Genomic DNA, 23,925 nt, shown 5'->3' on the forward strand with positions numbered 1-23,925 from the left:
TGATTTGGACGCTGACTTTATCCCCCACCAGCTCAACATAATGCTAAAGAATAATTGGCAACTTGACAACCGTTTACTTGTTTGCAGCTGTAAAGTCTCTCCATGTTTGTTTTGCCTCGGGGCGAAGTAATTAATACATTTTCAAGGAAACACAGGGAGAGAATTATGTGATTCCCTCTTTTTAAAAAATCCTTAGTAGTTTAAAACCACTGTTGAGCAAGTACTGTGTGGAGGTAAATCGGCTTATAACATAAAAAGAGAGAATGAAACATCAAATAAAAATGAACAAAACATTCAGCATGAATAAAAGATAAAACAAATAGTGTGTCTGAGTATGTGGGAGTATATGTGTGTGTATCATCACTGCTCTCAAATGCTCATTGCTATCCAGAGGATTTTTGTTTCGTCTCCGTCTAAAAGCACTAAAAGAAAATTATCTGTCTCAGTTTAAATGACAGATGATTTCAATCCGCCGTTTAAAATGAGTAAGGACAACAACTGAGTGTAGGGTTTCACAGACGCAAACACACACATACATTTAAGTGTCAAATTAGAGTGATATACAGAGAGTCTTTAACTGTAGAGACATTTCTGTCTAAATAAGCGTGTGAGGATTTCTGTATCACAACATGAAAGTGAACCAGCAGGCTTCTCTGTCAATGTCTGGCAAACACAATCGTGATGTAACCTCATCTTCATTGACTCGCAGGCCACAGATCGATAAGTGTTGCATTCCAACATGTGTATCTTAGCGTGGACTCTTTTCTGTCGTCGTGAGGTAGGATTCGTGGTCAAATCGTTCACATATACAGTACAGTAGAGGCCCGTGTGCTGTGGGCCGGCAGATTATTGTTGCTAAGCAATCCTGATAGTGTCTGTCAGCTATCCAGAATTGCCCACAAACCTGCCTATAGCCGAGGTGACCAGCCAATCAAATAGCCAATTGGCTCTAGGCCAGCGTCAAGTCACTGCCTGGCGGCGAGCACGGAGCATGATATGAGTGCCGACTGCTCTGCTCTTCTCTGCTATGATGAATGATGATTATGTTTAAAGTTTTAGCTGCAACACGGGTCCCCCTCCGAAAAATATCACTTTGTGTCTGTACAAGAAACCGTCACCTCTAATCACCTCTAACAAAACACGTCCGCAGCTGGAAGAAACACGACATTCAGCATAATTCCTGATCCAAATCAGGACTAACTCAGCACTTTAACTTCCACAACTTAGCATATCTGTTGGCATTCACATGACCAGTGATGAGGATAGTGGCTGAATGCAAAATACACCAAAATCACATCCCCCCCTTCTTGTTTAAGCCTGGTGTTTACCTCTGTGCCATCAGCACTCAGTCCTTATCTGCCGTTGATTTCTGCAGCTCACCACTGGCCAGCATCACTCAGCCACACACACACACACACACACACACACGCACAAACACGCACACACACACGCACAAAAAGGCTCTGACACATCCTGATTCACAAAGATGTTCATGTGCAGAGAATACAGGCACAGTGTACAGTAACAGTCATAGTTTATCATGACTCACTTAGTTAGAAAACGCAGAGGAAGGTCCTCTAAGATAGCCATCTTCTACTGGTTTTCATTGTATTCACGTCACATAGCTACACCCTAATTTAAAAAAAGATCTCCAAAAGAAAACTCACCGGTCGGATGTGGTGTTCCCCCTCGTGATGTGGCCCATCCAATATCAATAACTACAGCTAGCTATACGGCCCCTCAGAGCTGTGGTAACATAGTCTGATCTCTCCCATAAGCAGAGACTGCAGTCTCCTCTCACTTCTCTCTCCACTGCAGCACTACACCCCTCCTTCTCCTCCTCCTCCTCCTCCTCCTCCTCTTCCAATGCACACCATCTCCCCCATTTTCCACCCTCCCATCACACTCCTCCCTACTCCCTCTCTGTCTCTCTCCCTCAATGTACTCATGCACACAGCCTCTTTACCCCATTCTCCATCTCTCTCTCTCTCTCTCTCTCTCTCTCTTGCTTGCTCTCCCCAACCTCATTTGTGATGCTGCTCACACAGCTGATTGCAGCATGCCACTCTTTGGTCTAGCGTCGGAGGGCAGTTGTAAAAGATCAATATGCACAAGCTTTGGTCTGTGTGTGTGTGTGTGTGTGTGTGTGTGTGTGTGTGTGTGTGTGTGTGTGTGTGTGTGTGTGTGTGTGTGTGTGTGTGAGTGAGTGCGTGAGTGTGCGTGTGTGTGTGTGTGTGTGTGTGTGTGTGTGTGTGAACAAAGCCACAGCTTGCACTGATCAGAGATGGACAACAAGCAAGGTGGGTAGTAGGACGGCTGACGAACTATTAAGGGCGTGCTGACTTTATACCACATCAGCTCCAAATAGTATCACACTGAGCTCGTACAATTAATTGGATCCCTACAATTGATCTCAGAAGTGCGATGTAACCCCCTGGAGAGACCCTCCCTTGTTAAACCCTTTCAGGGCGAACAACTGAAACCAAGAATGATTAGGTCAACTTGTCTGCCTTTCACTGATCCCTCTGGAGGCTCGTCAATGATGATTGGAAGTGAGCAGATTGCAGAGCAGACTCTCCAGTTACAATACAAACAAAGAATGCAGCAGCCCACAGCGTCGATTTAAAACCATTACATCATAAAACAACAGATGTGTGAACAAGAAGTCTAGGCACGCATAGAGAGAGAGAGATAAAAGTCTTGAGAAGGAAAATCTGGGTCCTCACAGCCTGGCGTTATACATGCTGCATGATAAACTGGTTTCAAATCAACAAATACATACAAATGTCCCACATGTATACTTCTGTACATATATGAGCCCTTTTCCATTACAGTATTCAATCTTTTTCCCCGGCTTTCTCCTCAAACACTCTTCCCCTCCTCACTCTCCTTGGGGAAATACCTCTCTGTGTGCTCATGTTCAGCCAGCAGCTGTCAGGAGCCTCCAGTCTCCACTTCAGGTTGCACTGCAATGAGCTCCTCCTGCCAGAGGGGGGCAGGAATCTCACATAAAAGTGCTGCATCACATCACAGAGCATAATTTTTTTCTACACCAATGTACTGCAAAGTTATGCCCTGAGATATTTGTCTTCCACGTTTTTCCACCAAATCAGTTTTCATCTCCTAGCAAAAGTTAAAGATGACTCTTTTTAAAAAATAGAACATTTAGCTGTGACTTTGTACAAAACTGTTCAAGATTGGCTCTACAGGTAAATTTTGATAAGACTTGGCAGCCAGTTCTGACATATATGAAAACCATACTCTTCTGTAACTGATTCTCATTTAAACCAAATTACAAAATAGATTGACTATAGACAACTGCAACTAATATGTACCTCTTCTTGTCTGTGTGACTATGTGTATTTATGTTTAAATTATTATCTTTTTTTGCTGATTGTTTATGTATGTTTGATAATAAATCTGTATATGTGTATTATTGTTATTATTATTTTACCCATACTGTGGTTTACTTGATAATTCTGCTCTTCGTTTAGCTTTTTATTTATTATTTTTATTTATTTATGTTTTAATTTTATTCTTTATTTGTTTTGAAATATTTGTCTTTGTTTTTTTGTTTTGTTTTGTTTTTGTTTTGTTTTTTTTGGGGGGGGGGGTATAAAAATGGACGACATTCACACTTCAGTATTTGGTATTTCACACTGAATGGATTACAAAGTTATGTTGTTGAGGAAAAAGGAAAATAGAATAAAAACCCTGTTCAAGATGGCCATGATCTTTTGCTTTATTACCGCTGGAATGGATGACTCACCTGCTTTTACGTATAAAATTAATTTCCTGCAACTTTCATCATTTTATCATTTTCTAAACCTTTTCATTCTAGGAGCGAGTCGTGTGACCTTGCCATCAACTTGCGAGCTACATAATGGTAGATTGACGTGGGTATGAGGGGACGTCATTGGAGTGAGAAGGATGTGGAACATACAGTAGGAGAACTGAAGCAGCAAGGTGAAGTTAGGACGGTGATATTGTTGGTTTGTGGTTTCAGGACTGAGATACTTAAAGGTTAAAAAAGACTTGAGAGATGGAGTAGTGTCACAGTCACATCTGTAAAAGTAAATGTGTATAAACTACACATGAAACGAAACCTTGGGGTGCTTTAATAAAGGAATTGTCATTTTACTCACGTGATGTGGCAAAAAGCAGGCGGGAAAGGAAATAACTGTGGAGCTAGCATGGCTAACAGGCTAACAAGAGTGGTCCACAATGTGGCCTACATTATACAGTATATTATTATACAGCTTCTTCTCTGCTGCTTGTCATATTTTTTCCAAGAATACAAACAACAAGGTTCACGACTGGAAGCAAATACTTGGGCCACGTTAATGAAGAGCAAAATCTGCTCTGACTGCACCTTAAAGGATAACTTTGGTATTTTTTCGCCCTGGAACCTATTTTTCCATGTTTTTGTGTCCAGCTGACTAAAGGGGACAACAATTTCTGAGATTGGTCCAGTAATGAGGGATAACGCTGTAACTGGCAGCTGCGAAACGAGCTGTGAGGGGCAAGTTAGCAGCGTCAATGTAACATTCACTAAAAGTGCTTGTTTTTGCCACTGACAAGGCTCAGATTGTTATTATAAGTGTCTGACAACGTTATGGAAATGAAGAATTAACACGCTTTTTTTTCCCTTATTTTGCTTGATTCAATCTGTTTTGTTTTTTTGTATGACCAACTGTTTATCGTCATTTTCAATACAAGTGGTAGAAACAATACAAGAAGTAGACAAGAAATGAGAATGTCATTAATTATAAAATCACAAATTTAAATGAAAAAAGAGCTAAATAAATAATTATTAAAATAATATAATAATAGATCCTAATCGACAACAAAATAAAAGGAAACATAAGGTCACACTGGCCGATGTCATACATCCAAATACATCAAACAATCATGGTCCAACATCTTTGAGGGGTTAAGCTTATGGATCTTATGTTGAAAGTTCACAAAGTCCATGTGTTTCCCCCACTTCTGAGTAAACTTCTCCACCTGGTTAATGAGACCTAGAGACAACTTCCTCAATATGCTGCTACAGTCCCCAGTTGACTGAACCAATTCCACTCACGAATAGAGCTGTATGAATCCAATCTGCATCAGACATGGGGTGATTCGATCTGTTTGTTATTGTGTCCAAGTCCCGCTCAAGGAGGAGTCTCATTGTGAAATCTGAATATCCGACACATTATAACCTCTTGTAAGTCTCAGTCTATATCACCAAAACTAAGTTTTGCCATCAGTTTCTGTGAAAATTCCTAAAAATCCTGTAATGCTGAAGTGTTTATCAGATTTAACAAGTAAAAATTAAGTAATTTTCTTTTGTTTTTCTTCATTTAAAGGTAATATAACCTCTTTGATTTAAATTATTACATTTAAAGGTACAGTGTGTAGGATTTGGCGCCCTCTAGTGGTGTGGTTGCAGATTGCAACCAACTGAGTACCCCTCCACTCACTCCTCCCTTTCCAAGACTGCGGTAACGTGAGCCACCGAGTGTAAAACCAAGGTAACGCCGTTCGCCTCGCTCAGAGGCCATCCTTACCGTAATAATAACACTACCTTAGGAGCAGCAGAAGTCAGACGACTGCTGGCGGTACCACGGTTTTGCACTCTTTGCTGCTCACGTAACCCAGTTTCACAAGCGCGTCGGAGAACTACTGTGGCCTTCAGGTAACTTAAAAACGTGAAAGTCTCTCTTTAGAGCCAGTGTTTAGTTTGTCCGTTCTGGGCTACTGTAGAAACATGGCGGAGCAACATGGTGCACTCCGTGAAGAGGACCCGCTCCCTATGTAGATATGAAGGACTCATTCTAAGCTAACGAAAACACAACGATTCTTAGTTTCAGTGATTATACACTAATAGATATAAAAAAAATTATGAATATTATATTCCATTTCTGCTAATAGATCCCCCGAAATACTACAAACTGTTCCTTTAATGTTTGCAGCCCAAAACTTCCATAGACTTGAACAAGAAGATCATAAGAGAATAATAAATAGCAGCCAGATAACAAGTTTATTAATGATAATAAAATAATATGAGAGATTTTTTATTCTCGGTTGTGGTCATCAGATGTAATCAGCTAATGTTCTTGAGGTTTTATAAAACATTTCAGCTTCTTGACTCAGCAGCTCTGTTACCTGGCAGAGTTTTGTGCAAGGTCACAATGTAGCTGCATTATCACCCGAAGCAGTGAAAGTACAGTAGGAGGATTGGTTCACTCGGCCTCCCAGTGCATTGTGGGATACTCCAGCTCTTCCCTGACTCTCTCATCTCCTCAGAGCATCTGTGAATGAGTAAAATCCTCTCTCTACTAGTCGTCCTCCACAAAGGATGAGTCAGGCCTGAGGACTGTGCTGCGCTGGGACGTCGATAAGAGCAACACAAAACACTATCAAAGCCCCAGATAGCGAACATATGCAGAGGGCAGCTGCTGCCCATGGTGCCGGCGCCGGGACGTTTTGGTCGAGATGATTCGTCTCCTGTGAGGCAGCAGGGAGGATGTGGAAAAGACTGCACCCTCTCAGCTCCTGCGGGGAGTGCTGCAATGCAGGGGTGTAAGAGAGAAACACGAAGCTAGAAGGCAGTTTGTCCAACAGTCGGCTGCTCACTCTCTTCCTCCGTTTCCTGCCATGCCTCACTTCTTCCTCTCCTCATTGCTTTCATCTTTTACCTCTATCATTATATCCCTCTCTGCCCCCCCTACAGTCTCTCTGTATCTCTCTCTCACATACTGGTCGTACTCCGGCCCATCATTACTGCAGCGTAGACAACAGTAAACAGAAAGCACCATATGGTCGCAGTTGGCTCTGTACATCAGTTGCAGTGTTTTGGTGTCTTGGAAGTAGCAGTTGGTCAACAAGGTGACAGTGTGTCTGTGTTCGCCTCTACGGTGTGTGTGCATGAGTGTCTGCAAACACCGGGGGGATTTTTTATGCAGTGTGTCGAGTGGGTGGACGTCTGTCGAAGAAGAACTCTTGTGATCTGACAGCAGCTTTTCACTCTAACTGAGTTACTGGCATGATGATACGATACAGTGTCAGTGAAGGATAGGAGAGCTGTGGTCAGTCATTCTCAACATGATCAAGTGAGTAAAGCCATAACTGATAAAAACTGATCTAAATCAAAAGATTTGCCCTGAAAAACAGTTAATTAACAAAGCAAACAGAAACGATTATTAGGGCCAGGGTCTGATATTAACTTTTTAAGTATTTATGTCACTCAGAAATGATATCTGCCACTTTTGAAATATCTGCGCTAAATGAAGGAATAACATTTGAGATCTGATGTCATTCAATGTTAGATATATTTTACACAATGCATGGTAAATTACAGTGTGAACTAGAAAATTTTGGTGATCGATTTTCAAAAGATTTTAAAGCTTTTCTCCACTCGAGCTGTGATGTCACGCACTCTAGCTTTGAACATCCCATCCAATACACACCCATTATAAAATCTGAAACGGTCTGACAGTTTACGTGCAATTTTTTCAGAAACCGTTGTGCAAATCTCGTAGAAAAGTCATAGCACATGATTCTCGATCATTCCGCACGTTTTGATGTATTTTGCAACATTACCAGTTTGAGCTGGACTGTTGCTGTTCTTGGTAAGCTTGGGGAATCACTTCCGCCAACTCTGAACACGTAACAGATACAAAGCAATAAAGTTAGCTGCCAAAACCCACTACAAAATGGAACCATTTAAGGTTAACTTCTATGGAGGAGTAGATTGAGCAGTGCCTATCTCTACAAAAAAATTTCACCCGCTAAACAACATGCAGCGCTACGTAAAGAGGAGGTTCCACAATGTTGCCCAGAAAAAGCAAGCAAGCAGGAACGCAGCAGAAATACACTAACCACTGCCTCCGCAGCACCACGATTCAGAAACTATCTGATGAGTCTTGACACCAGAGACATTATGGCCATAAGTCGATGTGCAACTGAAACTCGAGGACCAGAGAAAAGTGGAGCAACATCCTCGACACGCCAAGTAACACACCTCCACCTGACAAAAAAGGCAAGCCTAATACAAGCAGTTATCAAAGTCATCCTACTGACACTAGACAGTTTCTCAGTGGTTGCACAATAAATGGCAACATACAATAATGTAAATAAAGAGCCAAATAATGAAATAAATATAACGTTAGTGATGAAAAAATAAATATGCTAGCTGCTAGTGTACGTTCCATAGCAACACTGTTATAGCAACCACCTTGGTATGTGCAGGCAGAAGGGCCTATTTTATTTATTATTATTTATTGATAAAAAACAATTTTAATTTGAATGTGTTTATAGCTTTCATATTGCCATACTTGATGACCGTTTTATAAAAGCAATAGCTTAATTATTATCCTTTATACAGGGCTTCCCTGTAACTGGAATAAACCTCTTTCATAAAAACATTTTGACCTGTAATAACAAGAAAAGCAGATAATAATATATATATATTGTTCTATTTTAAGGCTCTATACACTCGTACAGGTGTTGTAACTTGTTCTGACTGATTAGACCTCTGCTCAGGCTGTAGTTGGGTTATGTGAGGGTCAAACTCCATGTTCTCATCAGAACGATGAAGGTTTCATTTGTCCTGCACTAACAGGTGCAACAAAACTGACAATAAGATATTACGGTATTTAAAACAAGCCCTGCTTGTACAGGCCAGCACAGTCCTGTGAAGACGTCTAATCAGGCAACTTAAGTGACAGCTCCTGTGTGGGTGGACTATGGGTCTTTAAGTGTTTCAGGAGGCCAGTGAGCCATCATACACTCGTCTAGGGCCCTGGAGTTGGCTAAATTAAATGGGATGCTGTCATCATTAATGTTTCCGGCTGTGATGTGTCAAAATGTCAAAAGGTCTATTAAAGCCAGCGTGTGAGGGTTTGAACATTTCTGAGTTTGTCGCCCCACACTGGTAGTATAAATAACGACAATGTGGCAGAAAGAAAAGCTCCCCGCTAAGTTCCTCATGGACTCAAGGGCACTAACAACTGCAACAGTATTTACATCTGTTCATTTCCTACTGTGGCCTTTAAAAAATCACTCATTTCGAATGTAATCAGCTAATTGAATGGGCGTTATCAGTGGTTATCACGAATGCTTCAGACAGGCCAAACCTCCCATTGTGAAAGTGAAAGTGAAACTTAACATTGTGAATTGAAATAAAACAACTTTAGGTTTAGGAAAGATGGTGGTTTGGCCAGAAATAAGTATATTTGTTAGTGAAGTACGCAAGTTACATAACAAAAGTGCGGTAAAATAAGTCAACGTTGACTTGTGGTTTCACACGGGAAACAAACAGTGGTCTCCTGGGTGAAAGTTCTGTTTGGTTCAAAATTCAAGAACTTTATTGTCATAATGCAAGCATAACGAAATTGCGTTTGCCCTTAAAAAGGTGTAAGGAGTGTTGGAAATTAACTTTTTTGTTTACCTGCCACTGTGGCTCGAGGACTCCAAAATCTATCGGCCACTCGTTCCATAGATTAAATAGTTTTTTTGGCTGTTGAGTGAAGCAAATCTAGCAGCCACTTTCATATTTTACCAGCATTTGGCTGGTGGCTGGTGCTAATTTCCAACCCTTGGTGTAATATGTAAGACTACATACATATATATAAAAGGAATATATGAGATAAAAGATTGGTAATAAATGTTACCATCCATTGAACCCGACCACCAACACCACCTCAAGCGGACTTTTACGCTCTTTATACTGCGTCACCTGACTACCTGCTTTGCTCCCATCATAATTACTACGGGCACTTGAGGTCGGCGTCGTCTTCTTGTATTCGTATCGGTGATAAACCATGCAAATAGATGATAACGGCCTTCCCAACCTACTAGTGGGTGTAGCAGGCCCCTTTTAACCCATATCTATGAGGTTGATAAACTCTGATAATACCCATTAAATCGGCTGATAACATTCGAAGTGGGTGCAGTCACTACAAGGTAGAAAATCAATCGAACTTTTCTATTTGCTTTAAAGAAAACTATACCCATAACGATGGGGTGTGGTTATTATGTACATTATTATATATTGATACAGAACTACTTGTTACAGGTTTTTTTCTCATTATTTGGTCTTTATGTTTTGTTCTTTTATTGTTGTTTTTATTTTGTCTGTATTTCATTGTATCTGTGCAAGCACTTTGTAACTATGTTTAGAAAGGTGCTATACAAATAAAGATTATTATTATTATCAGTGTCAGCAATTAAAGCAATGCATCGATGTGTGAAATATATGAGGTGTGGAGGTGCTGAAGTGTCGAAATGAGAAGAGAAGATGCAGTGTGAGCTAATAGTCCAGGTTCTTAATAGTCCGTTTATAGAGCTGAGACAACAGCTGACGACCCTCCAAGGTCAGACATTTGCCTTCTGAACTCAACCAGGACCGTCCACTATAAGAGGGAGGTCACTCTAAAATGATTTTTATGAGAATATGAACACAAATGTATCTCTTGAAGATACTCGTATAGAAAAGGCAAATCTCTTTCAAACAATCAAACCGTCACCCAAACCAAATGCCCGCCAGCTTGTCCATTGGTAATTAGTCGTAAACACTTTCATGCTACGGTATATTACTATCTACTTACATCATGAAACGAGCGGAAAACAATTCTAATCCCAAGGGTAAAACTAACAGAAGTAATTAACTGCATAATGTCTTTCTACTAAATTTCCCCCGTGAGTTCGTTCACATACGCTAGCTCAAGGGCAAACTATAATGCCCACAAACATTTCCCTGTGGTAATAAAAAAATTACACAGGAAAATCATCAAAAAGTAGACTTGAAAGCTTGACATATATTAAAAAAAAAGTAATTTCCTTGTAGCTTAGCTAATATGTTGCACTGCATGTAAATTATATGAATGATTGTAACCCATTACAGTCATTCAGAGCACATAGTGCTCTGAATGACTGTAATGTGTTACAACTTTGGCTCTCTGGAGATGAAGTGCAATGGTTTTTCAGTGTAAAGTTTCTCAAATTGGACCAATCTAACACTACAGATTAATTGTACACATCTTCAGGATTGAAACCAACAAACAACCATACAGATACTGTATGTACATGTAAACACATTGCACACACTATCTGACCAAGTACCACTGGATATTGGTGCATTTAGGGAGCAGAAGGTAGGGAGAGAGCGACATTTAGAGACAGAGAGGGAGGAAAAAGAGAGGCAGGGAATACATCTTCCCACCAGTGAAGGATGTGTTGCCCAACTGCACAGATCTGGGGCAACATGGCGGAGTAGTACTGAGGTAATAGAAGCCAGAAGGGACACGAGTACAGTGAGTAATTATCTGATCCTCTGCACCGTCTTCCTACATTCCCTCTTCTTTTCCTCTGGCCTCAAAACCATCTCACATCAGATTTTATTCGAGACGCTCGCTAATTAAATAGCGAGCAGTCATTTTCCTACCACCTTCTGTGCCTTATTAAAACACACATAAAGTGATGTAGATGCATTTGGAATCAAAAACTTTTAAGGCTATAAGTCTCTAGGCCAAAGGCAAGGCAATAAATACAAGAACCAGATGTGTCAATCGGGGCATCTTCCATTTTCTGCTCCAGCAGATTTCCAAATCTGTCAGGGGTTTCGTGCCAGAAGAGGAGAAGACAAATTGGTATCATTAAGAAAGCCCTTCATCAGCAAATCCTCAAAAAGAGGCCTGTTTTCTGCATCAATCCAGAAAAGGGCTGAAAGATCCTTTTCAATTAAAACCAATAAATCAGTTCATTTAGTGTGATTTAAAGTATTCAGTTCATGAACAGAAATAATATTTCTTTAATGTTGTTTTTATTCCTGCATCATAGTGAGCTAAGAGTGCAGGACTCAGAGTGACCAGTTGAGGGCACTATATATACAGGGTTTATCTTACAGAGGCTACAGTATCAGTGAAATGGTTCTGCATACTTGAAGGAGACTTCATGCATATTTCAGCATGACTGAAAGTCGTCATCCCTACAGTATACTCTTCAGGCTTCACAGTGGGAATCACAACCGCACACTTACTGTATCACTGTTAACACCATGCATTTAGAGTGCAATTTAGTGGTAGAGAGTACCTGAGTTAAAAAATACTCTTCTTTACCACTACATTTCAGACGGAAATATTATACTTTTACTCCCCTTTATTTATCTGCTATATCTGTTATACTATAGTTACTTATGATCCCTTACAAAAAAACAGTATTTAGTTGCGAAATGTTGTCTTTTTTCAGATTAATTTATGAAAAAATGTCCCTCTAAACTTCAAGGCCCAAAGAGATAAAATTATCCCTTATTTCACAAAAACTCAAAGATTAGAGCAGTTATTCTCAAAGTGGTGTCCGTGGCACTCTGCCAGGGTGTCTGTGAAACGTTTTCAGATTCATTCATTTAAATCATAATGATGTAATTTTTTTTTACGAAAGGCTTCAAAGTTCAACAAATAATATTACAATTTTTGAATCTACAGTGTAGTTCATAAATAGCTTTCTAATCTAACAAATCTATAACTCTATAATTCTGCAAATATGTTTAATACAGGTCTAATGTCTTTCTGTGTTGTTCTTTCACATAACTAAGACTATAGAAGTGTAAAAAAAATAGGCTATGTGTCAAATTATTCCTTGTATGGGTTCCTTGGCTGAAAAATAATTAGAGAAAAATTCAACCCTTAAACTGGGAACCACTGAACATAAAGTAGTCACCTCAACCAGCTACAACAGCATTGACATCACTATTAACAATCTAATAATGTCATATATAATAATATATCACTCACTAACAAGTACTTTCACTTTTAATATTTTGAGTAAATTTTGTTGGCAATGTTGCTAATTTTGAAAAATGTTGTTAATCGATAACCGACCCTCGTTAACCGATTATTAACCGACAAGATTTGTGCCTCGCATGCAGCGGTGCGTCAGTTGCAGTGTATGAGCACAACAGACAACTGAGCCCCCAGTTCACCATCAGGAGAGTTACTGTAGCAGCCACGGTGCTGCATGTAGTGTCGCGGACATGCAGCAACTTTCCCAGAAAAAGTCTCCACCGCACATTTACTTTAGTTTAGCAGGTTGTCAGCTGTGTGTCTGCCCGGCATTTCTTTAGCAAGTGTCCGAAGAACAGTGTGTGTATTTGTGCTACGTTATCACCTGTAGCATTGCCAGGGGCTTCATGCTCGCCGCCGCCACACACATAGTCTGTCAGCCCGGCGAAACTTTAACGAGTGTCCGACAGACCGCGTGTGTGGGGCGACGGTGAGTGTGGGGTTGTTGGTGGCGTTATAGCTGTGAATGTAGCAGTGTGTGTACAGTTTATTTGTCGGTGAATAAATGCTACAACTCCTCCGCTTATTATTAACATCCCTATTGGCAAGTCTAATATTCACTCTCTTTTAGCTCTGTGTTTGGTCTCTACCAACTCATGAGGGAAATATCTGGCTCTTCAGCTGCTAAAGGCGCCTCTATGTTCACCAGCTAGTCGCAAACTGTGTCTGTCTGCTGTTTGGTGAGCAGATAGTGTACAGTAGCTTTTTACAGTATGGTGATATTGAAATAATGTTATTATACAAAAAATATTGATTATAGCCGCTAAGTAAAGGATCTTAATACGTCTTCCACCACTGGTACCAATTACTCAAAAGCTGAGACAGCTGTTGTCTATTTTGTTTGTCCTTCACTTAAAATGTGAAAATATTCAGCTTTTAGCTTTACAGTATTACAGCATATAGACTGTCCCTCTCTAACAGGAGTGGCACACAGACACTCGCATACAGTACACAAACTACCTACTGATTGTTGCCGCTTCAATCTGGTACTTAAATATATTAATTCACCCATGAAGCATTCAAAATTGATCTGCTGAAAGGTATTGATCCTCCTCTGCAAGAGACTGCAGAGGTTGGGCTGAAACTGACAGTCATACTGTATTCTTCACTGAGGCAAGTAAATAAAGCAAATGGCAGACCAATCATGCACTACGGTAATATATCATATAATGTTGAATTTTTTATCAGTGTGGAAATACATTTTTATCTGTCTGCCATGTGGAGATGAGCAGGTAGTCGGTTTATCGGAGATTTTTGCTGCCTGGAAACGAAGCTGACAAGTGAGTGAATCAAAAGAGTAAAGTTGCAGAACATAAAACCAATGCATTAAGCTGATACTGTAGATGCTGACATGCTCTTTAGAGTCAAGAGAGGGATAATTATCTGTGGGTTTGTCACCACAAGCGGGACCTCAGACATTACATGTAGTTATGTGACCCATTGTTTATGGAAAAACATTGATTAGTGCAGCTTTAAATCTAAAACGCTTTTTAACCTGCTGATGTCTCCGGTTTCTGTCTTCGCTCTTTCATCCTGCATTCCTCTTCAGTAGTGACCTCTGATGTTACTCCAATCTGTATTATAGATTTGACCTGCTGCATTGTTTGGGTAGGCCTGAAGGTTTAGCATCGACAGACGTTTCTTTTTCACCTTTTTCGATACACTAACTGAAAACAAAAAGCTAAATCTTGGCCAACATTTGATGGCTTGTTGATTGAGTTGCTTACAGTTACAGTTTGAATGCAGTTAGGCAAAAAAAAAAAAAAACATACCTCAGCTATATAATGATCCACAACATTAAAAAAAATCCATTCTACTGTATCCTCGGGCAGACGAATGTTGTGCTGATGACATACAACTGACAGAAAACGCACTGCAGCTGAACTGAAGACATCAGTTCAACAACTTTCACCGGTAAGCTCTCAGAGTCTATAAAACATCTCCCCTGACATCACTGTCTGCCATACTGTAGCTATCAAAATGTCTTTCATCACAAAAATAAATGCCATTTTGCAAACTGTTATCACTGTGTATACCTACTGTAGTATTAGTGATGACCTAGGCATACTCTACACATACACAGCACAGTGTGTAGAGTATAAATAAAAAACATCAGTGTGCTTCATGTACATTGATGCACCTGACAGCCTGTGAAAGAGGATCTCAGTTTAGAGAGGTCAGGATTAAATGCTGCAGTACAAAATCCCATTTCATGAACCATCAAGCAGCAGAAGTCCTCCGGGCATGAACACATCTCCTCAGGAGGAGCAGTAATGTGGAAACTTAAAGGAGCTCAAATGAGGCCTCCTGACTAACCGCAGGAACCATCCACAACCTGGAATAAAACATCACTGATATTCACATTTCAAACACCCGTTGATCTGTCAACTGATAACACTGTTACCAAACCACATACAGTCACATATGGACCAGTAGGGGCCAACTAAATCTGCTAGTAGGTTCAGCAGGCTGATATAAACCATTAATATAATTAATCCAATGTGAGAGGAGACCAGTAGGCTCAGATGTTATTGTGGCAACAACAAGATAACTAAAGGAGAAGATGCAAACACAGTAAAATAACAAGACTAAGAGTATGCTAGCAGCTCTGTGAGGCTGTACCAATGGATGCGGAAGATCGCCGGAAGATCCGGGTAACTTTACAATCGGCAGTTGAGCAAATTTGGCTTCATGCTCCCCTGAGTAACTTCCAATGCTGTATCCAGTTCTCTTTACAAATCCATGGGCTGAACAACCTGGATGGCTGTGGCTCAGAGGAGAGAGCAGGTTGTCCACCAATCGGAAGGTCGGTGGTTCGATCCCTTGCTGCTCCGGGTCACATGTCGATGTGTCCTTGAGCAAGACACTTAACTCCAAACTGCTCCCGAAGGCATGAGTATTTAGATCAGATCCTGATGGGCAAAGTTGTGACCTTAGCAGCCTCTGCCATCAGTGTGTGTGAATGGGTGAATGCTTACATGTAGTGTAAAGCGCTTTGAGTGGTCGGAAGACTGGAAAAGCGCTATATAAATGCAAATTAATTTACTTAGGCAGAGCGGTAGTTTGAGCTATATGCTAACATCAACATGCTAACATGCTCACAATGACAACGCTAACATGCTGATGTTTAGCAGGTATAATGTCGCAAAACATTCACACTCCCAACTCGTCAAATACCGCTGCTTGTTCAGTGCCCCTCGGCCTTTGAGACCGAGGTTTTGGGTCGCCCCTTATGCATTACTTTTGGACGGACAAGGGACAGCGTGACAAAATACGCTTGCTACATGCATAGAGTCCGTCACAGACTTCCGTTTTCACAGGAAATTAGGTTTAAGCAACACAACCCCTTAGTTAGGGTTAGGAAACGGTCATGATTGACATTAACTTCACTGAATAGCGACTCACGTGAGTGACGTGACAAAATAAGTCAACGTTACTTTTGGTTTCACACGGGACATGGACACCTGTCTCCTGGTTGGGTGGGTTTACATTGGAGTTAGTTGAAAGCCCGGTTCATCACATAGCGTTGCTAAAGGGTGCCTCTGTGTGTCGGTTTCCGATGCAGCGGGGCGCTGACCAAACAGCGGTATTTGACGAGTTGGGAGTGAGAACGGGTCGAATGTTTCCATCTTAGTTTAGAGTGTTAGCATGCTAACATTTGCTAATTAGCACTAAACACGAAGTAGGCCAACAGCTGAGGCTGAAAGGAAGATAAGTTTTCATATTTCATAGTAAATCGTCCAACAGTTGTTGAGATATTTCACTCAAAACCACAAATATCAAGGACTAAGAGTCAGGGAACAACCAGAGGAACCATGAATGTCTGTACAACATTTCATAGCAATCCATCCAATAGGTGTTGAGATGGACCAGATTGGTGGGCTGAGCCGACATTGTCGTCCGTACAGTCACACCACTAGCATGGCTAAAAAAGAAGTGCTTGCTTGCATATATTTGTCAAGGAAACTAAGTACTGTGCGATTCCCATAAAGTGACACCCTATAACATAGCCTAATCTCATCTAAGAGATGTAACGCTGACTTCATCACCAGACACCAAGCACAGACTGCAAAACTGTGCAGTATGATTAATCCTCTCTCAGCGTAATGCTAAATGCAAATTCAGCAAGAAAACACAACTTAGATGCAAAATTATATTTTCTCTCATCCACCCTACAGACAGTTTAAAAATGAGAGATGTGTTGCTATACCGCTTTGTCCTCTAGCAATTAATCTTGTGCTCTCTCTAACCCTTTTTAATTAGTCACATGAGCAACTTAATCATGGCTGTCTTAACAGTTAATAAAAGAGGTAATAGAGGGGAAACACATTTAAAGTGTATATTGATAACTATGAGCATGCTCTCTTATTGCACTGTCAGGTCACACAGTCACTGTACTATCTGCCATATAAGGTACTTGTTAAACATATATTGCAGCACTAAATGCACCAAGGCAAGGACATACATTGTGGAAGAGGTGTGTCAGTATGTGTGTGTGTCAGTATAGTCATACTGCAGCTACACACCACCTAGTCCACCACTGCTGATGCCAAAAAAAGGAAGTCCTCATTTGGCTCACACGCTCAGGAGTGTCCCAGTCATGTACTCATAACAGCCCCAGGGAATAAAGAAACCACTGCACCAGCTGATCGGCTCACACCACTGCATCATAATCAGCCCATGAACATATACAGCACCAACATGTATCATTCACTAAACTCAAGGCTGTGACTGAAAATAAAAATATTTCTTAATCGATAAGAAAAAGAGGAATATCCACATGGGAGATGATAAAAAAAGAGGCCATGCTGCCTAAATTACAAGAAAACGAAACGAATTCCAAGCATCAACGTAATCAGTGTCTATCAGAGGCTGTAATGCGCAAAATTTAAAAGCATGTTAATGACAGCTTTACGTTCAACCACCCTCCACTACAGTCAGTGAAGGGAATATTTGTGCTAATAATGCATCTAAAAGGAAAGGTCGTAATGGACTTGGCATAAATTCTTTGGCTTAACAGATTCACATAAACACAGTGAGCTCTGCAGACTCTTATGTGGGCCCTTCACTCCTGCTGGCTCAGCAGATTTGACTTTGCACACACTCCCTCAGAGCTTTTACTGTATGAGAGGGAGCTGCCTTTCATCCTCCATCTAAACACTGATACACTGTAAAAACAAAAGGCCCCATTAAAGAAATACAGATGAAAAGAAATGAAAATCAGTTACTTGTTAGATTAAAACAACTTCTTTTCTATATACTTCTTTGGGAAAAATGTATATTACAAAATCAAATATCTCTCACACATATGCAGATACTAAGCAGCCAGTGAAAAGTGTCGTTCCTCTTCTTTGTATAGTGCAAGTAATCCCCATCCCCATCTCAAGTTCTACCCTCACTCACGTTTGTGTTTTAATATGTAACATTATACTGCAGCACTACATGATGCTGAGGTGTATACAGGCATGAGGACTCACCGGCATGCTGTTAAAAGTTCCACTCTGGCAGATTTGATGTTGAACTGCATTAAAACGAGAGGAGACTGGCTAACACTGTCTGCTCTAATTACCCCTGAGCCATTTATCCTCTCTTTCTCTCTGCAGAGCTTTTTTTTTTTCTCCTCCACATTCAGACAGGATGTGTGTGTAATGAGGCTAGGTGCCTCTGTGACAACCTGGCACGCAGCAAAGCCCCAGTAACTGATGATGCTGTCTTTGGACAGGAGAGGAGAATGAAAAAAATAAATATGCTGCTTACCTTGAAGAGAGATGTGCTGCCTCCTAAACAAGGAGTGGAGAAGCAGAGAGCAGGGTGTCAGATATGCAGGAAGAACACAAAAAATCTTAACAATCTGCACTTTGGTTCATCCCACTCTCAAACGACATCTCAAAAAACCCCAGAAGCTGGAAGGTCCCAGATTCACCTGGGGGTGTTTCTGTCCAAGAAGCAGACACTCTTAAACAAGACTTTTTCTTGGCTCAAGGTGCTGCTGACGTAGTGAACTCAGATCAGGCAGAGAGGAGAGGAAACACTCGCACAGATCAACATTGTTTTAACACACTGAAATCAGCACAAGCATCAGAGCCGGTGCAGTTCCACTGCTGTATTTCCCGGCACTGTTCGCTCATTGGCGGAGGAGCTACTCAATAAAAACCTTCCTTGTCATCAATTGGGTAGGCAGGGGAGGGGGGTTAGATTTTCTGTGGCGCACTAACAACCGTGCTCCTCCTCCTCCTCCTCTTTTCTTCTTGCTCCATCACTTTTTTTCCTCTCAGCACAGGCAGCCGGGGAGTGCTGAGCTTTGAGAATTAGACGCAGGAGGAAAGGGAGGAAGAGAGGGAGGGGAATCGATGAGATGAGTGGTGAACAGAGAGGTGAAGATGGTAACCAGCAGTATGCAGTGGCTCTCACAGAGCTTGGTTTCAGAGATGCTGTGCCTCCCTGCTGCAGGAGCTCTGCAGGAACCTGAGTGCAGTGAGGTGTGAGGAGGACCAGAGAGGATAGATGGAGAGGAAGAGGAGGAGGAGGAGGAGGAGGATGAGGATGGGTGAGGGGGTGTTACCGGTCTGCTCGGGCTGGTTTTGCTGCAGTATAGAGGCAGGCAGAACACAGATGGGAAGTTTTTTCTTTTTTTCTTTTTTCCAGCAGCAGTTGCTGTGAAGCTCCAGCAGACTCAGCAGCATGAAAAAAAGGCAACTAGTTCATCCCTTCCTTGTTTACAGGCATCTAGCATGTAACTGGTGAATAATACAAAAGAGCAGGGAGGTGGGATGAGCTGCGGGACTGACACAGATCACTGCTGCCGCCTCATTAGGAAAGGGAGCCAGAGATTAAAGTGTCCTCTAATTAAACAAAAAGTATAAAAGTCAAGCAGGAGTCAAACTGTATGTTATAGAAGAACATTAAATCTGCCTGCAGACAAGATCCAGTTCAACAACTTGACCTTTGACATGTTGTATAGGTCAGGATTGGTCATGTTGGGTGATATATCAGATGAAACTAATCAAACATACATGTAGGAACATTTAGATATTTTTTTTTTCTCTTGTTTTTAATTTCCTTCCCACTCGACAACTAAGTGCTTCAATTTAATTAAACGGACTTAATGAAGTCTCATTCTGCCATCTGAAATCAATAAACTACCTGACTCCCAACACCGGACAGCCGCTGCATCTCCCTGCCACTGCAGGTTTCTCCAGGGAAATCCATGCAGCACGTGTTTTTTTTGTGGGAATCACTGTGAAGCACCCTGAAATATACAAAAAAAGAAAATTATTTAATTTTTTTTAAATATTATAACTGTGAAGGCAGGTGAATAAGAGCTCTCAGGGACAATATTTGTTCTTTAAACTGTTCACAAACATGAGAAAGAAAGCCTTAAACAATACATAACAGTATGATCCTCCTCATACCACTTAACTGCTCAAGTCTTAGGCAAATAAAAAGTGTCCTCAGACAGTCCATCCAGCTGATTTAGCAGCGCAACATTTCTTAATGAAAAGCAACGACAGTACGGTGGTGTGAGTGCCAGTTTCACCATTACATTTATTAAACCCTTCTGGGAACGCTGCCAAAATCTCTGCAGCAGATAGCAGCCAGGCTCCCTCCAAGGAGGACACGCCATCTCATTGCCTTTGGCGTTACCCTTGACATAACAGCGGCCAGGCAGTGCTCGGTGCATTACCAACAATTAGACCACAACATGAGTCAGAGACGCTGCATCACTAAAGCATCCTTCCATTTTATGAACTTTCCATCCCCGCGGTGGCTATTTGCTTCCCGCTCGAGAGGGTGGAGGGCTGGAGAGAAAAGTTTTGATGGGATCCAATTACTCAGCCAGAGGATATTTAGTGATTGCCTCGTGCTGGACGTCATAGCAATAAATGATAATAGATGAAACAGAGACGCGGAGATAATTCAGCATAGTGCCTGGAGCATCGTTCATAAAGGTGAACCAGGAAGTGTAATGAGCCTCAAATATAAAATGGAAGTGAGAGTGAAACAAGAAGACAAGAACAACTACAAGAATAAATACGTGCGAGCTGCTTTATACATCAGACCGGCACATACGGGTACTTCGCAAAAGGTCAAGGTCTTGCCCCCTTTTGGGGAAAAGAAAACCGGAAATCCCAATTCAGTTTGACCAATGTTTGGGTTATAATTTTGACAAATTCGTATGCATTCATTTCTTGTTATACAAATGTTTGTTTTATACACATGTCTAATAATTATTTTGCGACCTTGCCTGAACCTGAGTGTTCACGGTAACTTAATAAAGTAAGGTTGATCGGCGCCATGTCCCTTCAGTCTCCCCCAGCCCAACACAGTGGCCAGATATTAATGGTCCGCCAGAGTCCGACATCAGAACTGCGCCCATAGCAACGGTCTGTTATACCGGACCCCAGGAAGACTAGCTGGTGCCATTGGTATCAGCTAATGGGGATCCTTTTTAAATAAATAAATAAATAGCAACGGTCTGCTATAAAGAAATAACAGACCGTAGAACGCCGTGATTGACCAATCAGAATCAAATATTCAACAAAGTCATGTAATAGACATATTTGATTGAATCATGTTAGGCTAAATATTGTCTGTTAATGACCGAAGTGTTAAGAGCCAATTGGTTGATCTATAGGCTGAGATTTAGTTGGAGACGACAGTCTGATGCTGCTATAACGTTAATGTATGACTGTTACTGCAGCAGCCTCACACTCAAGCTATAACGTTAGCTAGCCATGCTAGTCACTGTCACCAGCATCATTTAGCGATTTACCACACTGACAGTTTATATTAACGTATCATATGTGCCTCAAATATCAGTGTGAAAGCCTCCGTTAACCTACTACACAACTGCTTTTTATTATTTTCTATTTTCTCTCCTGTGACAGCGAGTTTCTTTCCCCCAAAATGGGGGACCATGCTGGTCTGGTCTATAGCTTGGAGCCATAAAGCCTGTCTATAAGATATTTTTTAGGACACAATAGGGGAACAAATCAGAGATCAGCGTTTTGGGATTTATTGTTGGTGCAACCAACTACACAGCAACTCTTCGGCATAGCGTTATTACTACTATCGGTTTGTTTAAAGTAGAAGTTTGGAGACATGTTTCAACTTCTTCTGTTTACTCCATTGCGGTCTCTGAGGGACATTAAATTGGTTTCCCCCAAAAGGGGGTGTGATCATTAGAGCCTACTCTGGATGATGTATACCGGTCTGATGTATGAGGAATGCTAACATTCTCACAATGACAATGTTAACAGGCTGATGTATAATGTTTACAGGACCACTATGTAATATGTTTACTGTAATAAATCATAAAATGACTATTATATGCCATCAGAGATTAAGGAAACATGCTGAATTGAAATACTGGCTTCTCTGACAACAACGCTACAGCCAGCATGTTCTCCTTTGAAACTTCCTTCCTGTTTTTGTTTTGGCCGGTGTGATCCCGTCCACTGCCCGTTTAGACACCCCGTTGCCACATATGACACAAATTGGCACACAAACAGAGCCTTCTGCAGCCATGGAAGCAAGCAAACGGACTGGATCAACAGAGATAACATAACATGAGATTCTACCCGACCTAGAAAGCCTCGGCACATCTCTCTCTGTGATGCTAACGCATGCCTTCTGCTATCAGTCAAACTAGAAGAGTGGACGGGCCGCGGCTCCGATGTTTTGAATTAGTACTGCAGTAGGCTACCCATTATAAATGGTGGTACATAAAGGCCGTATTGCTCCTTTAACATGTTCATCATCTTACTTCAATGTGTTGACATGCTAACATTTGCTAATTAGCACTAAAAACACAACATACAGCTTTGATACAGCTGAGGCTGAGGACAGTTTCCGTCTCTCAACATGGCGACGGCTGAGCTGTGGGCTCCTAGCTAACGGTGCTAACAGCGCTAACAGTGAAAAAACAAAGGCAACAGTGCTGTGCTGCAACCGCCGTATGAGAGCAGTGCAGAGCTGCGGCCATGAGCTACCAATGGGGCAAGCTCACCTGACGCTCACACGCACGCACGAAGGTGCACTAGAAGCATGCGGGGCCGCCCAGCTATGGAGAAGCACTGGTTACAACGGTCGTGTCTTGAAGGGAACCTGTAATTGCGAAATCTGATCTGAGATCTGCAAAAAACTTGCAAAAACTCTCACGGCCCGACGACCTATTCTAACCCTTAACTATTCGAGGTCAGCGCCTAACCATAGCAATCTCGCAATAGTTTACCCAGTTTGCTGGTTCCTTTCTAGACACCACCGATTATAACATACAGAGTGACTTCACTCTCTGCTCAGGTAGACATCACTCCACCATATCTTTACATAGCAAATAGTTGTTTGCTGCTATTTTAATGCTCTAGATATCATGTAGAGGACATTTGAGTACAGTGTGTGCAGTTTACTAGCATCACATCTCAACATCAAATCATATGATTTCTCATTTCACAAGTCAAGGCAACTGTAAAAAATTTAATTAAATTATACTATTCCAAAAAAAACATTTATATTTCTGATATGTGCACTTACCTACATTATACATCAGTGATTTAATAATGCTTGTCATTGGAGGTTTGAAACTTTCTCTGTGCAAGACCTAAATTAGACAAAGTCTCTCGTTCCATGACCCTATTGCAGCATGTCAGCATCCAGGGACCCAGCAGAAGTAGGCCTGAGACCCATTATGGCTCCCAGCCCACAGGTTAAAGCTGCACGACGCAAATTGTGCAAGGTGACGACACAAAACAGCCGACAGATCTAGTCATAGGGTTGTAAATCAAATGGGCAGTTATTAACCGTGTTGATCTTTCTCTTCATTTTTGGGATGTGAACGTAGAAAATTACAAATGTACTGATATTAAATGTTTCTGTCAATCCTCCCATTTTCAGAAGGCCTGCAGGTGTCATTGCTCAGTTGTGACACTAGAGGACGCCACACTCAAAGTGTCTGTTGGTTTTATAACTGTAGAGCTGGGTCACTCATTATTCAGCACACTTCCTCACAGCAATACTAAGGGTGTGTACCAGCCTACTGGGAAACATAATTCTTGCACAAAATCTGCCACCAAACTCTGATTCATACAATCTGAAC

At 41.3% G+C, this 23,925-nt stretch overlaps 1 protein-coding gene across 3 annotated transcripts in view; it reads right to left on the reverse strand.

The window, feature by feature from the left end:
• Positions 1 to 18,941, reverse strand: part of LOC141770587 (synaptotagmin-2-like) — a 34,927-nt gene extending 15,986 nt beyond the window's left edge. For 2 of the 3 annotated variants that reach the window (XM_074640291.1, XM_074640273.1), the window contains exon 1: positions 1,668 to 1,838. The gene's annotated coding sequence lies outside the window, so the exon portion shown is untranslated. Of the gene's footprint in view, positions 1 to 1,667; positions 1,839 to 18,587 lie in introns of those variants that run through there. The other variant, XM_074640282.1, reaches the window with a different exon arrangement.
• Between the last annotated feature and the right edge of the window lie 4,984 nt (positions 18,942 to 23,925).

The sequence above is a fragment of the Sebastes fasciatus genome, chromosome 1 (genome assembly GCF_043250625.1).
Source record: "Sebastes fasciatus isolate fSebFas1 chromosome 1, fSebFas1.pri, whole genome shotgun sequence".
Taxonomy (NCBI): Eukaryota; Metazoa; Chordata; class Actinopteri; order Perciformes; family Sebastidae; genus Sebastes; species Sebastes fasciatus.